This window comes from Lichenostomus cassidix, chromosome Z (assembly GCF_008360975.1).
Source record: "Lichenostomus cassidix isolate B80296 chromosome Z, HeHo_3.0, whole genome shotgun sequence".
NCBI classification, from domain to species: domain Eukaryota; kingdom Metazoa; phylum Chordata; class Aves; order Passeriformes; family Meliphagidae; genus Lichenostomus; species Lichenostomus cassidix.
In genome coordinates, this window is record NC_139511.1 from 19569823 (window position 1) to 19590035 (window position 20213).

A 20213-nucleotide genomic window follows, 5' to 3' on the forward strand; every position below is an offset into this window, starting at 1 on the left:
ACATTTAGGAAATCCAGACAGGGATGCAAGAGGTGGGCATGGATGAATCAAAACCTGCTGATCAAATGAAGGGAAAGAAAGAAAGAAAAATTCACAGAAAATGGAAGCAGGGTCAGGAATTCTGGGAAGATTTTAGGAAGACATTAGCTGGTTGCATAGGGATGGGGCCAGGAAGACCAAGGCACAGAGGGAGGTGAACTTGGCAAGGGATGCAGAGAATATAAGAAGGGCTTCAGCAGGTTTATCAGACAGAAGGGGAACGTCAAAGAAGGTGTATGGCCCTGACGAACACAGACTGGCAAACTGGTGACAGCAAACAAGGAAAAGGCTGAGGCACTACACTTTTTCACTTCAATCAATGGCAGCCTCTCTTCCCACAGCACTCAGCAGGATGGGGACTGGGGAAACAAAGTCCCTCCCACTGTGAATGGGGATCAGGTCCATGAGCACCCAAAGAACCTGAATGTACATAAGTCTCTGGGACCCGATGAGATGCATCCCAGAATCCTGAGGAAATTGGCTGATGTAATTGCCAAGCCACTTTCCATAACACTCAAAAAGTCATGTTAGTCAGGGGAAGTCCCAGGTGACAGGAAGAAAGGGAAACATTGAACCAACCCATCTTAAGGGTAGAAAGGTGAAGCCTGAGAACTACCAACCCGTCAGCCTCACCTCTGTGCCTGGAGAGACATGGAACATGTCCCTCTGTCGTGAGACCCCACCTGGAGTATCGCATCTGCCTCTGGAGTCCTCAGTACAAAAAAGGCATGGACCTACTGGAGCAGGTCCAGGGAAAACTGAGCAGGGGAGAGGAACACCTCTCCTGCAGGGAAAGGCTGATAGATTTTGGGTTGTTTAGCTTGGAGAAGAGAAGGCTTCAGTGAGACCTTATTGTGGCCTTTCAATATTTAAAGGGGCCTTATAAGAAATATAGGGACAGACTTTATATTAGGGTCTGTAGTGATAAGACTGGGAGTAATGATTTTAAACTAATGTAGATTCAGACAAGATATAAGGAAGAAATTAGTTATGGTTAGGTTGTTGAAACACTGGAACAGGTTTCCTGGAGAGATTGTAGATTCTCCATCCCTAGAAGAACTCAAAGTCTGTTTGGATGGGGCTCTGAGAAGTACATGGAGGACTGTGGGTCGTGGGAGGGACCCTGGGATGGAGCAGGGTAAGAGCACGAGGAGGGAGCAGCAGAAACAACATGTGAGGAACTGACCACAACCTCCTTTCACTCTCCTGCTGCACCACTGACAGGAAGGAGGTAGAGAAATCAGAAGTGAAGTTGAACCCAGGAAGAAGGGAGGGGTGGAAGAAGGTGATTTAAGATTGTTATTTTCCTACTCTTATTTGATTGGTAATAAATTAATTTCTCCAAATCCAGTCAGTATTTCCTGTGAGGGTAATTGGTGAGGAGTCTCTTCCTTTCTGTAATTCAACTCATGAGTCTTTTGTTATATTTTCTCTCCTCTGTCCAGCTGTGGAGAGGGAGTGATAGAACAACTTTCATGGGCACCTGGCAGCCAGCCACAGTCAGCCCCCCACAAGTAGTGTCTAAGAATGCCAAGATCTAGTGAGCTCTTACTGAAGAATATCTTTTCCTTAAAACTGATCTTCAGAAAAAGAGAGTGCATATTACAAATTCAGGAAAAATAAAATTAATTTGATAATTTCAAAATTTTCTGGATATTATTTGCTTTAACTTAACTAATTAAATGTTTAGAGGGATGCTTATTAATTAATTCTGTGGAAATATGTTTCTGACGGCAGATGACCCATTAATATAATAAAAAAAAAGTATCATTGTCTGAGTTAATAAAGTCAGACTGAAAATAAGATTAAAATTCTTCACAGTGGGAAGAACTTACTTGGAAAAGTAGTCAGTAACCCACAATATGAGGTCTTTGAATTAATATTGAATTTCTCTGAAAAGGAGACACACTAAGTCTGAGGAAAATGCTACATTCATAAGCAGGATGGCAAAGTAATTTACTCTAATGCTCACTGTTAGCCATTAAAAGAACTGATACACCTTTTATTAAAAGACAGATGAAAAATACGCTTTTCTGATGTAGCCAGCAGGTGCAGTTTTGTATTTGACAGAGGAGAGAGATGAAAAGAATCAGTTAAGCATGCCAGAAGCAATGAAAAAATTAAAATGTCAAACTTCATTTTTTATAGACAGGCACAACTCAGTACAAATTGTTCAGAGTGTTAATGAATTTCTTCTACTTATATGGTGACCTGAAATTAACGTGTTGGATGGCTTTTATGAATATATATGGAAGTGATTCTCCACTGCTTAGAATTATGATTTCAGAACAAACCATCTTTCTATATCTATGTGGAAAACCTACAGCAGAACAACATACTCTAGATGAACAGTAATGACAAATCCTTTGGCAGCCAAAATGCTTGTCAGCTATGCAAGTATTGTCCCTCAGGATCAGTCAGTAGATGCATCCAGAGACAAACTCTCTTCAGATTCCAGTGCTGATATGACTCTGTACATTTAATCCTGCACTGTTTCTGGGTAAACCATCCTAAACCACCTTTGCTAATCATTCCTGTGTCATCCCTACAATTAGTTGACTGCAAACATTCTTTTGCAGTGCAGTAGTAAACCATTTGAGTGGCCCAGGCTGTCTGAAAAAAATGTTTATCCCCAAAATTGGTCAGTCAGTCAGTCAGACTATGAAAGAGGAGAGTGGAAAAAGAATCAGCCATGTTACAGAGATGTGGGGTTTTCCCTTGACTTGTTTCTACAACGCATGAAAAGAATACAGGAGAAATGTTTTCCTGTATACATGCGTAGATATGTTTCAAATAGGTTGTTGGGCTTAACCAAAATAACTAAGGACAAAATATAATCAAAACAAGATTTTGGGTTGTGTTATGATGTGATTTAATTAATCCTTCTAATAAAATAGATATTTTCTTAAGAATTAAGGTAATCTAGCATCCTACTTCTAAGACATTTATAATATGTTTCTGCATTAAGTTGTTATAATACCCGTAAAGTAAGGAATACGTAAAGAAGAGTTTCTGATGGATGCTTATTTTCTCAGTCATATTCCTTGCAGATACAAATAAAACACAAATGGATTTTTAGCAACAGGAAAAAGACCAGTCTCATTTGTATTAATAAGATAGTAGTCAAGCTTCTTTTTTTGCTAAGGACTTGTTGGGGGATTTTTTTATATTTGTCCTAGCAAGTATGACATAGAAGCTGTGTATTTTAATTCTTCTTTTCTCTTTTTAGTCTTCCATTTTGTGTTCTTTCAAAAAAAATCAAAGCAAAACAAAAACCCACAAAAACCAGCCTACTAACAACCAATTGGGGAAGAAGAAAGAGAGAAAAAATTTTCTGTGTGATATATAGTACAACATGTTTTACCATTTTAAAATACATTAGTAATGCTCACATTTTCACCTTCTGAAAAACTCTGACAATTGAAATACTACTTAGTGAAAAACTGACATACAAAAAAAGGAAAGTAACAATCAACAGAACAATAAATTCAGTGGAATTTTGATAAACATATATCATAACATTAATTGCTGAACAGGCCAAAAAAAGAGACTCGTTTGATAAATATTGAGGGCTCCCATGAGTTTTGAAAAAAAGATTTCAAGGTTTACAAAAAGAAATTTTAAGACTCTTCCAATGGCTTTTGTAGAATGTTTCATGTATGTACCTTCACTAACCTAGTGACTGATTTACAACACTAGTTATGAGTCTCTGCAGGAAAGCCTGTGTAAGCCAGTGGGCCAGATTTTTGTGGTGCATTCATTCTCATAATACAAAATAATAAATTCAGATTTATTATTTGTTATAAATGTATTTAAAATAATTATGTAAGCTCATTCATAAGACATTACTGATAAAGTATATCACTCTGTGATAGATGTCTTTAAAACTTGCAGTAATCACACCTCCTGAAGAAGTGAGGAAATACACCTAATACATAATTTGTAACTTACATATTTGAAATTGGTACAAACAACTCAATGTGATCCTGAATACTTTAGAGACTGATGATTTTTTTTCTGGTCATGACGTGATTTTTAAATACAAGAGTAGTATTTTAAGATCATGTCTGACTTGCAGACTTGTTGTTGGATTCTGCTTGGAGACCAGCTGCTCTATTTGAAAACAATTTAAATTGGGTTTTGCCAAAACATGGAAAAGAGCTGTAAATACTGAAATAATCCTCATTTTATGATAATACAACACATTGTTCTAATTAACACAATCTTTTGGTACAATATGTTGAGTAAATTATTATTTATTTGCATGAAAAGGATATAATTTCTTCATGGCCAGAAGAGATGAGAAAATCATCTTAGAAAAATAAGAAGTGTCTCCATCTGAAAGCCAGCAGCTGACATTGAATTATTCTTGTTAGAGGTCTTAAAATGTGTCTATTTACATTTTGGTTTATTGTCATTTGAACTTGTCACAGGGATAGATATACAGGCCAATTATGCCAGTACTCAATACAGAAGTACAGAAAATGAAAGACTTTGTTCCAAATAGTTTATAGTTTTGTATAATCTGAGGTCAATTCTGATTACACTCATACTTCAGAGTAAGTCTCCAAGTGGGAAACAGTTTTAAAGCCTGAATTTTATTACTTAAGCAGAAGAAGAATTAAACAAGGAAAACATTGAAGCAGAACTGTAAATACATATAAACCTAAGACTCAATATTTAAATGTTCTAGTACTGACACATTTTTTACATATATTGTTTATTTTCATCCTCTTCTTTTTTTTAATACTCAGCCCTGGCTGTACAAAGACATTGTGTTCAGTTATTTCTTTTAAGGCTAGGGGGATAAGAAATAAGGTTGTAAATAAATTGAGTCATTGATTTCTAGAAAGAGGACTGCCAGTGTAATAAGCTTCGCTGTTGATCTTGTCTAAATTCACAGACTGAGGCAGGAAAACTATTAGAAAAGCAGTTGTATATACTGGGATGTCTTTTAACAATTTTCTTTCACTATCACTCATTAACCATGCACGCAGGACATTAATTATTTGTCTCTCAGACATGCAATGAATCTTTTAAATTGTGTTTAAATGAATATTTCATGAGCTTTCAGCACCTGTGCTTTGAGGTGTGTTTTCAAGGAAAATTTGATCTATGAGTAGAAGATTTAAATGTCAGAAATACAAAGCACAGAGCTTTATCATAGTGCCATAAGATTCTAGGGGAAAAGGCACATATTATAAATTACTAAGAGTAGAAAGCTATGGTACTGGCTTTCTGTTTAACAGGAAATTGCCTGAATGTTAAGACAAACTTGTATCACTCTGCTTCATCTGTATTGACTGGAAAAATTATGAACTGCACATCAGATCTTCCTGAGGAGAAGGCTGAGGTACTCAACAACATTTTTGCCTTTGTCTTCAATGGTAACCTCAATTCCCACAAGTTTTGAGTGAACAGACAGCAGGATGGAGACTGGAGGAACAAAGTCCCTCCCACTGTAAGAGTAGACTGGGTTCATGACCACCTGAGGAACTTAAACACACATAAATCTGTGTGACCCAATGAGATGCACCCCAGAGCCCTGAGGGAATAATCTCCTGAGGGAATAAACTCTCTATGATATTCAAACATTCATAGCAGTCAGGTGAAGTCACAGGTGCCTGGAAAAAAGTTGTTGTACCCATGACTAAGGAAAGTATAAAGGAGGACGCTGGGAAGTGGTGGCATGTCAGCCCCACCTCTGTGCCTGGAAGATCATGGAACAGATCCTCCTGGAAGCTCTGCTCAGGCACATGAAGGACAGGGAGGTGATTTAAGACAGCAGCATGGCTGCACCAAGGGTGAGCCCTGGCTGACCAACCCAGTGGCCTTCTGTGATTGAGTGACTGTGTCAGTGGGTAAGGGAAGGGCAACAAATGTCGTTTCTCTGGGCTTCAGTAACGCCTTTGACATGGTTCACCACAGCATCCTCTGTAAATTGGAGAGATATGGATTCTGTGGGTCAACTGTTAGATGCACAAGGATTTGGTTGGATGGTCACTTCCAGAGCATAAGGGTCAACAGCTCCAAGTCCCAATGGACAGCAGTGACAAGTGATGCCATCAGGGCTCTATACTGGGACCAGTGTTATTAAATATCTTCATTAATGACATAGACTAAAGGATCAAGTACACTGTCAGCACATTTGCAGGTGACACCAAGCTGAGTGGTGCAGTGACACTCCTGAAGGAGAGGATGGCATCCAGAGGCACCTGGACAAGTTCAGGGAGTGGACCCATGGGAATGTCATGAGGTTCAACAACACCAGGTGCAAGGTGCTGCACCTGGGTTGGGATGACCCTAAATATCAATCCAGGCTGGTGGATGAAGGTATTGAGAACAGCCCTGCTGGAAGGACTTGGGGTGCTGGTGGATGAGAGGCTGGACATGACCCAGCCGTGTGCGCTGCCAGCCCAGAAAGCCAAACATGTCCTGGGCTTCATGCAAAGCAGTGTGGGCTGCAGGGGAGGGAGAGGATTCTTCCCCTCTGCTCTGCTGTGGTGAGACCTAACCTGGAGCTCTGCATCCAGCTCTGGGGTCCCACCACAGGAATTGACCTGCTGGAGTATGACCAAAGCAGGGCCACCAAGGTGATTAGCAGGATGGAGCACCTCTTCTAAGAAGAAAGACAGAGAATTGGGATTGTTCAACATGGAGAAGAGCAGGCTTTGAGGTGACCTAATTCCAGCCTTCTAGCACCTGAATGGAGCCTGTAAGAAAATTCACAAGACTATTGTAAGTTCTATTACAAGACTAAAGGGAGTGGCTTCAGACTGAAGGATAGTAGATTTAAATTAGACATTAGGAAGAAATTCTTTGCTATGAGGTTGGTGAGGCACTGGAACAGGTTGCCCAGAGAAGTTGTGGATACCCCATTCTCAGAAGTGTTCAAGACCAGGCCGGATGGGTCTCAGAGCAATTTGATCTAGTGGGAGATGTCCCTGCCCATGGAAGGGGAGTTAGAAGTAGATGATCTTTAAGGTCCACAACACAAACCATTCTGTGATTCTGTGATTTGTATTTCTCTAATTTAACCTGTGACCCTTTGCTTTGTGGTGGAAGAAGTTGGTCTCCCAGCTGTGTTAAGACCACACATGGTCAACTGTGACCTACGTGTCCTACATTTTCATTTTGTTGAAACTAGTACATGGAAACAGGAGGCAGAGTAAGGACACTGGTTTGCTCTTTGCTTCTGCTGGATAGTGATTTGTAATTTTTCGTACAGACTTGGACTAGGAAATTTGCAGATTTTGTAGGCTGCCAAATTTAGATAGGCTGGGTAACCATGTATGTTTAGTTTACTTGGCCAAGGTTTGCTAGGGTTGGGGACTGTGGGGGTGACATCCATGACAAGGTGACAGAAGCTGTCCCCATGTCAGACATTTCCTCCATGAAAGCCATTTCCTCAAAGATGGATCTGCTGCTGACCAAAGCTGTGCCGTCACCAGTGTTGGTAGCACCTCTGTGACAACACATTGTCCTTATTTCCTGTTTTTCTGCTCTGACCTTTGATTGGCAGTAGGTCAGATTTCTCAAGTCTGTTTTACCTGTGGCGGTAATAGATGAAGGATCTCCCTGTCCTTATCTCCTTAGGCCATTAGCTTTTTGTCATATTTTGTCCCACCATCCAGTGGAGGATGGGATCAAGAGTGACTTGGTGGGCACCTGGTGGCCAGCTAAGGCCAACTCAACAAGTCACTCATGCTCACATGCCTGGCAGTGCCTTGGTGGAGGTGATCTGTTGCCCAAGCCTGGCCCAGGTCAAAGTCACAGCAGCTGGAATGCAACCTATGTTCAGCATTTCTTCCCATGCAGATTTGCTCAGGGACTTGTGTGATGACAAAAAGGGGCACTCCCCATTAATGTGAGCCTGATGCCATCTTCAAAGCTCGGTCCAAAATGGAAATCAGGAGGGGCTGGTCTGTCTCCCCCACCTGGCTTTCCTTCTTTAGGATCAAGCTCTTAAATGTATCCACAGCATGAAGTTTGATTGCACTGGCACATGCTGTGGTCTGCTTTCAAAATGCATTAAGGGAACAAAATCAAGGAAGAATTTTCTTCAAATTTCCATTTCACATTTATTTTATTTTGTGTTGAAAGAACAATTTCAATTTCTTTTATGTTGAAAGGACTAAATAGAAGGATCACAGCACAGAAACTAGTTTTTCAGAAAACTTTCAGTCTATGTTTTGTTTGGTTATGAAATAATAGACTATATAATCTCTGATTTGTGATGCAGTAACAGGCTTTTCAGAACCCTCTTCCTTTTCTAAATAGGGGATCTGAGGTCAGATTTACACATCTTTAGGGGAACCTTACAAATTGCACTGAATGTAAGGAAACAGAGCTCATGATTTTTGGTTGCAATCATATGTAGTTACTATGGGATAGAGCAGATACTACAGTACAAATTACGTTTATAAATAGTGTTATGCTGTTACTGTAGCTAACCATTGTAGACTTAATCTTCCTCACAGCTTTGTTTTTGTGAAGCCTGGCAGTAAATTACACCATGAATGCAGAAGAATTGATTCTTGAGCAAATTGGACCCACCTAAAGGCAAGGAGCAGTGAAAGTGCAAAGAGATGATGAAGAATGCAGGGAAGGGATGATTAGGAGTCATTTTCCCTGACTTATTTCCAAAGGAGAATATGAAAGGAAGAGAAGTGCAGCTACTGGGGGAGCAGGACAGCATATGTGCCACAGGGAAATGGGATTTAGTAGTTCACTTTACTCCCTAATTTCTTGGTATGAGTCCAGTTTGTTGTTGTAACTTGTTTATCACTTACCATCTGTTACTTGTGATGCTCAGTGAAAAGTTTGCTTGGCCTCTTTCCTTTGAAGTGTTTTGGTCATTTCTCATCATTTATTAATGCCTTTCCAAACCCAAGAGTTTAAAGTGAGGTATTGAAACCCAAAAATTTTACATACTGACTTTTCATCATTTTTGCTTGCTGTCAGAGGGTTTTTTGGCTGTTCAGACCATACAGGTGCCACATTCATTTTGCATTAGAAGCTTTTTCAATACATTCAGAAGCAAACATTTTGGCATATATTAAACTTTCAAAAATATTTTATTTCCTTCAGTTATTAAGGCATGCTCATATTTTTATGCAAGCAAACATTTAAAGGTTGCTAAAAGAATAGTGGAAAAACTAGAAAAAATGTTTATCTGGTCAAGCTTTCAAAATATGAGACTTCTTTCTGGGCACATAACTTCAGAATGATATCTTTAATAATTTATTTTAAAAATCCAATGCTCCAACTTGAATGGAGGAGCTTGTTACTGTTTCAAACATGAAAAATTTAAAAACATAAGCATTTCTCTGTGTGCATATTTGTACATAGTGTTGTAGCAAACAACTGCAAGCTTATGCTGTTATTTCCTGGTCTTTTTAAGACATAAAATTATATTGGGCAGTTATGATTTCAGTCCCTTTAATACCTGTCAGAGGTTATTAAGCATCAGATGTTGGAACCTGGGGCATTGTTGAGGGTTACATTTGTTAAGGGACTGCTGATTGCAGCAGTACTACAGAGAGCAATAGGAAGTTATTGCCTACTTCCCCCTCCAAAAGCCAAACCTTAATTTACAGCATTAAAAGTGTGGAAGAAACAGGCATTGCATGGCCAAATGCCACTGTCAAAGCCATGCCATGACATTGCAGGGCTGAAAAGGGGAGAACTACAGAGAAGATGGACAAGCAAGATTAAGAGACAGTGAAAGCAGGGACCACACTGAAGTGGAAAGCAGAGGCTGACGTAGAGGTGAAGAAAAAGGCATGAAATGAGAATGCAAGGACAACAAGCCAACCCAGAAAATACTCTGACTTTATCACCACTGTCTGACATCCCACCTTACATTAGGTTAATAGGTAATCTCTAAGTGACCTCTTCACCACTTTGCAAGATTTCTTCCCTGAAAGACATGTGACACAAAATGATAAAACATTTACCTTTGTTGGTTTTCTGTTGAATATGCAAGGAATGGTTAGGGAATATTTGCCTTAGTTCCATATCTTCATGTGTGTGCTTTTTGGTTTTTTTTCTTCAATTCTCATAATGCCTGGAAGTCCTTTGGCTAAACAGGAAGTTTTCTTTTGAACTTTTAAGACTAACATAACCACAGGAAACCTAAAAGCATTGCTGGGATTTCAAATAAAAGAAGTGCAGCATGAAATAGATAAAATTCATAAAAGCCATAGAAGTAGTGCTGGGAGTAAATGGAAATAATAAAAGTACAGATGCATCTTATAGAACATGACAGTTAAAAGGGAATTTCATTGAAATATCATTTTAAATGGCTTAGACAGAAATTAACCCTCTGAATAGACAAGACCAAAACCATCCCTAGAGCCAGTGCCTAGGTTGTTGCATCAGGGGTGAATTGGGCCCAATGTACTGATGATAGGATATGGAGCTTGAAAAGGGCATGAACAAAGATGAATTGGAAACAGATGTCAGAAAGAATATTTTAGAATCATGCATTTATGAAGTAGCTACTGGGCAAGGCAGTTGATGAAAAACACAAAGGGACAGGAAGAAGGGAAAGAGAGGGAGAGAGAGATTGACATGTCTTACTGCTTCAGCTAAAAGTGATCTGTACAGGTGATATCTAATGTTCCTAATGTTTCTTTTGTTTACTCACTACCACATTAAGATACAAAATGGCAGTATTGAAACATGTTTAATTTGTCTCTTAAAATTTTGCAGTGTCTATCAGTCAAATTATCAAATCATAGAATGGTTTGGACTAGAAGGAACCTTTAAAGATCATCTATTCCAACCGCCTGCCTTGAAGCAGGAGTGATTCAGCGACATCTGGTTGCTCAGAGTCTTGTCCAAACTGACACTGAATGTTTCCAGGGATAGGGAATCTATAAGCTCCCAGAGAAACCTGTTCCATTTTTTCACTACCCTCATCATTATAAAAACCTTCCTTATATCTAGCCTGAATCTCTGCTCCTTTAGTTTAAAACTGTTACTCCTTGTCCTATAACTACAGGCAGTACTAAAAATCTGTCCCCCATTTTTTTTTTTTTTAAAAGCTCCCTTTGAGTATTCAAGTGCTGCAATGAAGTCTCCCTTTACTCTTTTGTCCAGGCCGAGCAATCCCTAATCTCTGTTTTTCCTCATACGAGATGCACTCCAGCTCTTTCAGCAGTTTTGTGTCCCTCCTCTGGACTCTCTCCAGCAGGTCCATGTCTTTCCTGTGGTGGGACCCCAGAGCTGATGCAGCACTGGAGGTGGAGTCTCACCAAAAGAGAGCAGAGCAGCAGAATCCCAGGATTACTTCTAGGGAGCACTTACCAATGACTGCAATAAATAATGCTTCTAATACTGGTACTTACTAACAGAGGTCATCAGATGGCCATCAGATATATTCGAGGCCATGTATCAAGCTGCCTACAGTGAGAGTGCATGAAATTATTTTTCCCAGATAAGGTTTCTGACTAGATTTAAAACAATGCTAGCTGTATCCAAATATTTTGCCATTTAAACCATACTGTAATAATTTAGCACAAAGATAAGAACTCAAAAAAAAAAAAAAGATATCTGTTGTAGAGACAGAAACTTCAGCTTGAGGCATTGATTCAAGGATTCTTTGCAGTGGCAGTGACCAATTATATAAAAATATTATGTGGATTGTGAGGTTCATATATAGTGACAGATCTGAGGATAAGTTAGGAGTAAAAGTCCCTGTGAAAATGAAACCTGAATGAACAATTCCATGGTAGTTCAAATAACTCTTTAATAGAAGGAGAACATTGAATGGACTTAACCGGAACTGCTTGCCTGCTTTGCTGTTTAGGCTTGCACTGTTTGAAAGCCACTTCCAGGACTGATCTAAGGGCTAAACCACATATACCAGATAAAAACAATATAATTTAGCTGGACTAATATTTCTGATTTTCATTAGACAAGGAAAATTGCATTTTTGGTCATTGAAACATTCACTGAGAGGGGCTGTATGACTTGGATCTTCCAAAGCTATGAGTATATTGGGGGTAAAACTCCGCTGCTTTTTCCCCTTTTAGATGAAATAAAGCCAAAGATGCCAGATGAGTGTGCATCAACACTGTGCTATCCTGTTTCTGGTGATACTGAAGAAAACAGGTCCCACTCACCTTGGGGAGTGGTCCTCACCTGGTCCTTCTTACCTATGAAACTTCCAAAGACCCCAAAGACTTTGTTCATTTTCCGTTGTTATTCTGTACCTTTATGGATTAATTGCTCAAAATTGTGTATTCATTAATTTTATCTTTTTAATCAGGACTTTTAAAAATTCAGAGCATTTTCTATACAAAATTTTTTATGATACATTTGGACTGGGTACATCAAATTTCATTCAGTATAGGCATGTTCTGTTACCATTGTTTGGTTCAAAGCTAATAAAAGTATCATCCTGGTTTTCCAGAAAGAAAATCTTCTATCCTGGAAATTTGTTCGTGGAATACCATTCACTGCTTTATTTTCTTTCCCCCAAAGTTACCTCTTGAAAGAAAAGAATATGAAGTATTAGTGTTTCCTTTTGTACTTTGGATTTATAATTGCAGAGTGCAAATACTGATAGGGAGTGACAGCTTCTATATTTTAGATATAGTTGAAACATAATGATAAAACTGCTGAAAATTTTAAAAATCCAAATTATTTGGTTTGATATTTTGCTTGTTGGGTTGTGGTGTTGTTGTTGTCGTCGTTTTTGTTGTTATTGTTTTTGTTGCATTTCATTTAATTGGCTGGAGAGGAGTTATTTTGTTTTGCTGGGATTTGTTATGTAGCAATCTGTAAAAGTAGTGGACCAATTTGTAGGCTGATAAATGAATCCATAGTTTCACACGTTTTTACCAAAATATTTCATGCTTCAGCTAAATGTCCGACAAAGTTGAATTGCAATTGATCCACCACGAATCACATAAAAATGTAATTTAATTTTCTAGTATTTTCAGCTTGAAATCCATGTGCTTATCTGTGGCACAATAATATTTCATATTCACTGTGCTCTGCTATAAATGTTGCTCGAGGTTTAAAGCCACAAATAACTGTTCTGTAATCACACACTGCACTTCAAAAAGAGAAGTTGGTGACTCTGTTTCATTGTGAAAACCCTGCAGTAGGTTTCAACTTATTGCTGTTCTATGTTGAATAGTCTGTGTAGAGCCTGGTTGATTATAGACCTGTAGCCAAATCCAGCACCTGCACAAATAGACAGATTTCACCAGTGTAAATATAACTACTTATACAAATGGTTTGGTCCATTACGACTCTGAAATCATTATTCAACTTCCCCACAATGTAAGTGTTCCTTAGCTGTCTTGTACTACAATGAAAAAGTTTCTCTGAGCTCTGGAACATTAATTACTGCTGTTTTCCTCATTTGGATACCTCCTCTCAGTTATTCACCTGGAATGGTTTAAAAGGGCATTGTTTTTAAGTATGTTTTAATGCCTGCTTTTTCTGAAAATTTAAAGTTTTAACATAAAACTGCCATCTCTAGAAAAACAATGAGTCCTATTAAATAATAAAATTTATGTGCACTGCTATTGTTAAGTAGAATTTCTCATTGAGTTGAGCAAGATAATGCAAAATTGCACTTCTAAGTTAAGGTGAAGATGAATGACGTATTTAGGTATAGACTCACAAAAATTAAAAAGGAAACTTTTTAATTCTGCTTCAACAGAAAATAAAAACGTTAGTTTCTTTAAAAAAAGTAATTCACAAGAGAGCAAAAAGGTTTTTTTACTGTCTTTGTTACAGCAATCTTAGCTCTGTGCGCAGTTATAAAAACATTGTTTCTTAAGAACAGTTATTACATTTGGTTACCTTCTGAAAATGGAGGTATTCATATTATAGGCTCTGTCTGGAAAAGCTTATGTAGAATTTAGGAAAAGAGGGCTTCACCATGTAGTTGAGGAACAGGGTAGTAAGAATTTAAAAGAATTAAGTAATAATTAAGTATTTATTGAAACTAGCTACATTCAAATGACAGACATTTCAAAATATTTGAGACAACATGTTTGAAATCTGCAGAATAAAATTTCAACTATTTGTCTCTGTAAACAGCAAGACTTCCTAGACAGGGCTGGCAGAGCAAATGAGATTTTCCACTTTACAGAAAATTTTTCAAGCCTGCAGCATAGTTCCTGAGTTTGAAACGTGGAAGTTTGTGAGCATCTCGAAGGATCACAGGAAGGTTCTTCACATCTGTGTTCCGCTGCAGTCCCTGGGAAGGGGTGGAGAGCTCTGCCCAGGGTCTGGCCTTTGGCAGCAGGTGCCTAAGGTGCCCTGCTGCTCTTCCCTGACAAAATGTGCTGTGGCAAGTCTGTATTGGGTTATCCTCCAGAATTAAGCCAGGCTGTGTCACTTTTCAGGAGTACACACGGATTTGTAGTGATCCAGTGAGCAGATTTGCACCACAGATATTTCCAGGATTAATCCCAAGGATAAATTAATAAAGTGCAGTATGCATTCCAGCCCACCTAGGAAGATGAACTAATTTTTGATAAATTCATAAACTTAATTATATTGCTTCATAAAAATACTTCTTGCAAAGTAAATTTTCAGTGATTCATATATGCTGTTCTGGACCATACGCATTTTTTTAGGATGTAATTCTCCAAGCAATGTAGTGCTTATGCAGATTTTTAAATTTACAAGGCCTATGCTATTCTGGATACTAAAAATTAACTTCCATCAGTGGGATTTATTCTTGACATTCATAGTTGCTATGCATATTTTTGCTGTAATTTTTTTTGGTTAAATTTTATTATTTGTTGGGTTTTTGTCCAGATTTTGTCTGGTTTTGGTTTTTTTTTAATATATTTTCCTATCGTATTAAAGGAAAAAGGGAAGGAGATACCATCTAAGTCTTATTGCTTCCTAATGCAGACTGGTAGATATTTCTTAGATATTTTGATTTTATAGATTAAATTCCTATATACCTGAAAAATTTAAGTTCCATTTGACCAGATTGCTTGAAGCCACATTTAACCCAGCCTCGAACACTCCCAGAATTTGAGAATTTTGAACAGTTATGCATTCAAGCATTAGGAAACAGAGTTATTTATGAACATTTCTTATGTTGAGAGATGGTTAGTGCTGAAGGAAGAGGCTCAGCATGGCATAGAAACATGCAGAGTCCCTCGAAAATTCAAATTTCTTTGGGACAAGGCCTAAAGCAGTCTGGGCTGACTCTAAAGGCTGCTCTGATATGGATTTTTTTTATCTCAATGAGCTGGTTGGAGGTAACTAAAACGATCTAATAAAAATTGGCTTAGAAAGTTGCTGCCTATTTCAGCATCCCTCAACATGTGGAGCTTCACTAATGGACAGATATTAATAAAAATGTCTAGTTTAATTGTGAAATTCTCTTCAGAAGATATGTTTGAGATTATTACTATGTATTTTCTAAACCATGTATTAAAACTGGTTTTGCTCAGAGGTTAATGTACTGTGAAAGGTTGGCTTTAATGCATGTGTATGCCATGGGCTATTTCAGATTTAGCAAGCTGGAGAAAGCTATATTAGAATTCTTTCATATATTCAGTGGTTCTGGATGGCTTGGTCTTAATTTTCTTGAATTAATTGAAAAGTGGCAGGAACATGAAGTGTATGTTTCTGTGACTCTGAATTTTTCCCATAAATTTGCAAACTGTGTTTCAGTCTTACTGTGTTGACACTGAGTATTGTCTAAAGCCATGTTTAGCATCTTCTTCTGCTCTAGGGATATCTGCAGAGAGTCTGTCCATGCAGGCTGCTCACTGAGCACTTTCCATACTTGATTCAGTCTGTCCCCCACCACATACATTCTTAATTGTGGTGCTTTGTGAACTGCAATGAAGACACTGTGTTTCTATGTCTTTGGTACTATATGTCACTGTTGCTTACAATTGGAACAGAGAATAAAACCATCACAATTTGCATTAGTTTTAGTTAATGACACTACCAGCAGTATTATAACTTAACACTTGCTTCCTTCCTAGAGTTTTGGAGCACAATCATGCTTCTCTTTCCATTCCTGAACACAAGAATGTGTCTTCTGTTGCTCCAATATTTATTGGTATTGTTAGTGTACTGTCCAAAGATGCTATGGCCCATGTAATTAATTAATTAGTGTGCAGAGTTAGTGACTGGATGTGGAGGTCTTTGAGAGACATATAGAAAATAACTTGGTCGAAAAAGAATGCTTTTATCTGGGTTACTTTTTAGCCTAAGAGATATATTTCCTTTTACTAACAAAAGTTACCTAGAGGATAAGTTTGTCATATTAGTACAAAAGGTTTGAGCAAGATATTTTGTCTACTAAGAAAAAAAAAGAAGAAACCCCAAACATGAGTTTTGCCTCTGTGTCAATTGGAAACTTTCAGAACAGATAAAATTACATTACTGTTAGTCACCTCTGAGTCCATTTTTCTCAATAGAAACTCAGCATTTCTCAAAAGTGTTTCACATTCAGAATTGCTTTGCAGATATTGCCACTATATTCCAGTAGCATCATCATTCATTGTTGTCTTGAATATCACCTGGGATAAAACAACCCATGATGCAGTTTGTTCTTTTGAGAGACAAAAATTATTGCAATTTCCAAAATAACAGCAGATCTTGTAGAATAGTTTTTCATGAAAGTATTCATTTACTTTGTACTCTCATTTGCCTTGCAGAGAGAGAAAGTCACAACTGCATAAAATAATCCTGTAGCTACCCATAAAATGTTCAGGCTAGACGAAAGGTTGGGAATGGTGATGATTAAATCACTATGGACAGCAGCTCAGGCACTTTACATGTAGAGATGAATGCAAATAGAGATGAATGCAAATAGGTGGAAATTTTGTGGAATCAGAGCACTTGATGGCTTCTCAGTCTCTTACTGCAGTAACTTGATTGACATCAAACCTAATCTAGATTGCTTCCTTAATCTAGATTCTCTCTTCAGGCGTTCAGTTACCTGGAAAATTTATCCAGAGAAGCACCTGCGGAAAACATTATCCAGCCTTTCTGTTGCATTTGTCTAGCTGGCTAGCTATCTAGTTCCTAATAGTAATAATAATAATAATAGTTACATATAGTTACAATATTTAAAACAGCTATAGTAGTAGTTATGATAACTACTTAGCTAGATGATTACTTATTAGTCATCAGCAGATCCTGGGAAATATTACTTGCTTCCTTATTTGCTATATAACAAAAAGGCATTTACAAGAAATACCAATCTTCCTTGTGTCTTGCAAATACTCAGGAAATCACCAGTTGAAGCAGTCAAGAAGAATACAAAATGTGGAGTCAATGATATGGATGACTCGGGCTTGACTCTATGATGAGCCTGCTGTTTTTTGCTCTTTATTTTGGTGAGATAACAGAGCAGCTGTGTTAGGACATCGTATGTGTCTGTGTGACAGCTGGTATAACTGCTCTGTCTCTCCTTTGTTTTAGACTTTGGGCACTGTGTAGGTACTGCAGGTACAGCAGGTAATGAGGGCAGATTGTGCCTCCTGGGAGAAGAGCAAAGGGTGCTGCAGGGCAAAATGTTTGGGAGTGTGGAGTGAAAAATTTTTAAAAGAAAGACAACATTTAGCATTGTTGCACTGGCAGATTTCAAGAAAGAGACACTTACTAAAAAACAAAAAAACAAAAAAAAACCCAAAAAAAAAAGCAAATAATTTTTGAGGATTCTTAACTTGTACAAAGCCACCAAATAATGCCAAGTGTTGAGGAGGCCTTGAGGTGTATTCTGACCAATGGGAGACTTGTTCAAAATCATTTCTGTTTTGATCCAGAAGACCAAAATTGCCTTTTCAAATCTTACCATAGTCTAGGGGCTCTACTGAAACCTAACATTAAAAATTGAAAGACTTTTTGGCATCCAAAGCACATTCTACTTAAGCAATATATTAGCAAATCCACCTGGAAACTGCATCCCACTTCAGGTTGTGAGAAAGCATTTTGCTTATAATTTCTCTGCTTAGTGCCCCAGGATAGCTGTCAAAATCCTTTTGGATAGCACAATGTTATGATAGAAATGAGGAGGAAGCAAGTCTGTTTTGGTATAAAATGTGTTTCTTTTTTTATAATCCTTTTTCATCAGAATCCTCCCATTGCCTATAGTAATTAACTGCAGTCATGCTGGCTCTTTCTTAAAGATTGTACATTATTTTCTCCAAAATTTGCATAGCCTCAGCAAAAGCAATGAGGGAAAATCTCATACTCAGAGTAATTTGGAATTATGGTTATCCTCTAAAAGAAGACATGGGTTAAATTCGAGTCACAGGAGGGAAAGAAACTTCTTTCTCACTACTAAAAGGATATGTTAACATTTAAAATCCACTTTCATCTCTCAACTCATCTCTTCCCTCTCTCTTCTATGTGCCTTCTATGGATGCATTACAAAAGGAAAAAAAGGGCAAGCAGTTCAAGTGGATTTGATTTGGTCAGTTTTTGCTATGAAAATCTAGGTTCACAGAGAAATTAAGTACAAGAATGCTTGTTTCTGCATCCCAGCCAACTGTGAATGTCAGCAAGGGAAAGTGGCTCAGCCCTGAAAATGTCTTTTGCCTATCTACAAACCACAAAACACCTTAGGTTGTAAACTGCAGCTTTTATTAAGTCAAGGCATCTCCAGTATTCAGTAGTCATGAAAAATAGACACTTCAAGATAGTAAGTTGTCATTTTGTACTTATGTTTTTTTCTGGGCAGCTGTGTCATCAGGTTTACCTTTTTGCATAGGACTAGGTGAACTTTGAATAACCCTTCTAAGGTAAATTGGTAGATTTCTACCCCATCACTACCTGAAATCCTAACAACTTCTGGCAAACATCAGCTATTTCTAGGAACAAAACTGAAATTAATTATTTCTTTGGGTTTTTTTTTCCATATTTCACTTTGACAGGACAATGTTCCTTGCTGTTCAGTTTTACTGGAAGTGATTGCTTTTCTTGAATATTTGGGATAGCCCAGTTGAAATTGGTTTGCATGGAACATGCATAATAGAGATCATGCTTTCAGTTGGCTGGTGATACCTACATTTAGCGATACCTGCTTTTTAACAATAAAAGTAAAGTAAAATCATGATGTGATATTTTCTTTCCATATATTATCTTGTGTCTTAGGAATTTTAGTTTGATATGTCTAAAAGTTTTTCTTTAGAAGTATTCATCCCTGAGAACTCTTATTCTGGATATGAACTTTAAAGTCTCTGAAGATTGTTTTGATTTGTTCACACCTGTATTTTTATATGCACAATCAGATTGAATTCTGTCCTAGACATTTATGGTACAACTCAAAATACAGTTTGGCCCAAGCAGGGTTTTTTTTTTTTCTGTTGTATTTTAGCTTTCCAGCAGTTACCATTTCCCCCACTCCACAAAATGCAGCTTTACTGTGTGCTTTTGAATGTGCAAGCTTTTCACTTTGCTGTGGAGAGCATTCTGTGTGTTCCTTGACAGTAGCATTACATGCTGCAATTCTAATACCGTGCATATATGATTTAATAGTAATAGTTCTATCCTGGTCACCTCATTGTGTTTGCTGTCCTGGCTTGCTGGAATTGAATGCTGATATCTGGGGAGGAGCATTACTTCCTTCAGCTGATGTTGTAGCCAAATGAGGGTATATAATCTTGACAAAGCCAATCTGCTCCCAGAAGGTCCTCCAGGCAGGTGGAGTAAATGGGTGCTGCTGGGGCTGCTTCTGCAGCTCATGTCTCTGGTGAATGCTCTGAAGGTCTAAAGGACATCTGAGATTTCTCACCACAGGCTGTGTTGGCAACCTCAACAGGGAATTTTGCCGTGAAATACTTTGTAGTAGAAATCACCATGAAAATAGTGTGCAACATCTTCCTTGCTGTGGTATTTAACTCCGTGGGGCCCAGAAACCTCTCAGACTGAGGTACCTCTCAGGTACTCACATCCTGAACAGGAAGCTTATCTTGCAGTTTCCTTCAGAAGAAGTTGTAGGATGTATTTTTTGCCTTTCTGAGATATGGGGGATTGTTGGAAAAACAGTGGATGGCTGTTAGCACATAAATGATTGAGCATTTTTCTCATGGCTAGGTCACCATTAGGGATGGGAATAGCATACAGGTTTTCCTTCTCTTGGGAACCAAATGGATCAGGTAGAAAATAGTATTAGCAATTACTTGGGGTGTTAATGATGACGAATTTCAGAGCAAGTCTGG

The 20213-nt window shown here is 38.1% G+C and overlaps 1 protein-coding gene across 7 annotated transcripts in view; it reads left to right on the forward strand.

Moving 5' to 3' along the window:
• The window catches only part of PRR16 (proline rich 16), a 141236-nt gene that overhangs the window by 102989 nt on the left and 18034 nt on the right, over window positions 1–20213 (forward strand). The window contains exon 4 of one of the 7 annotated variants that reach the window (XM_085042290.1): window positions 3090–3347. The exons of 5 other annotated variants lie outside the window; for them this stretch is intronic. The gene's annotated coding sequence lies outside the window, so the exon portion shown is untranslated. Of the gene's footprint in view, window positions 1–1484; window positions 1764–3089; window positions 3348–20213 lie in introns of those variants that run through there. One more of the 7 variants, XM_085042289.1, reaches the window with a different exon arrangement.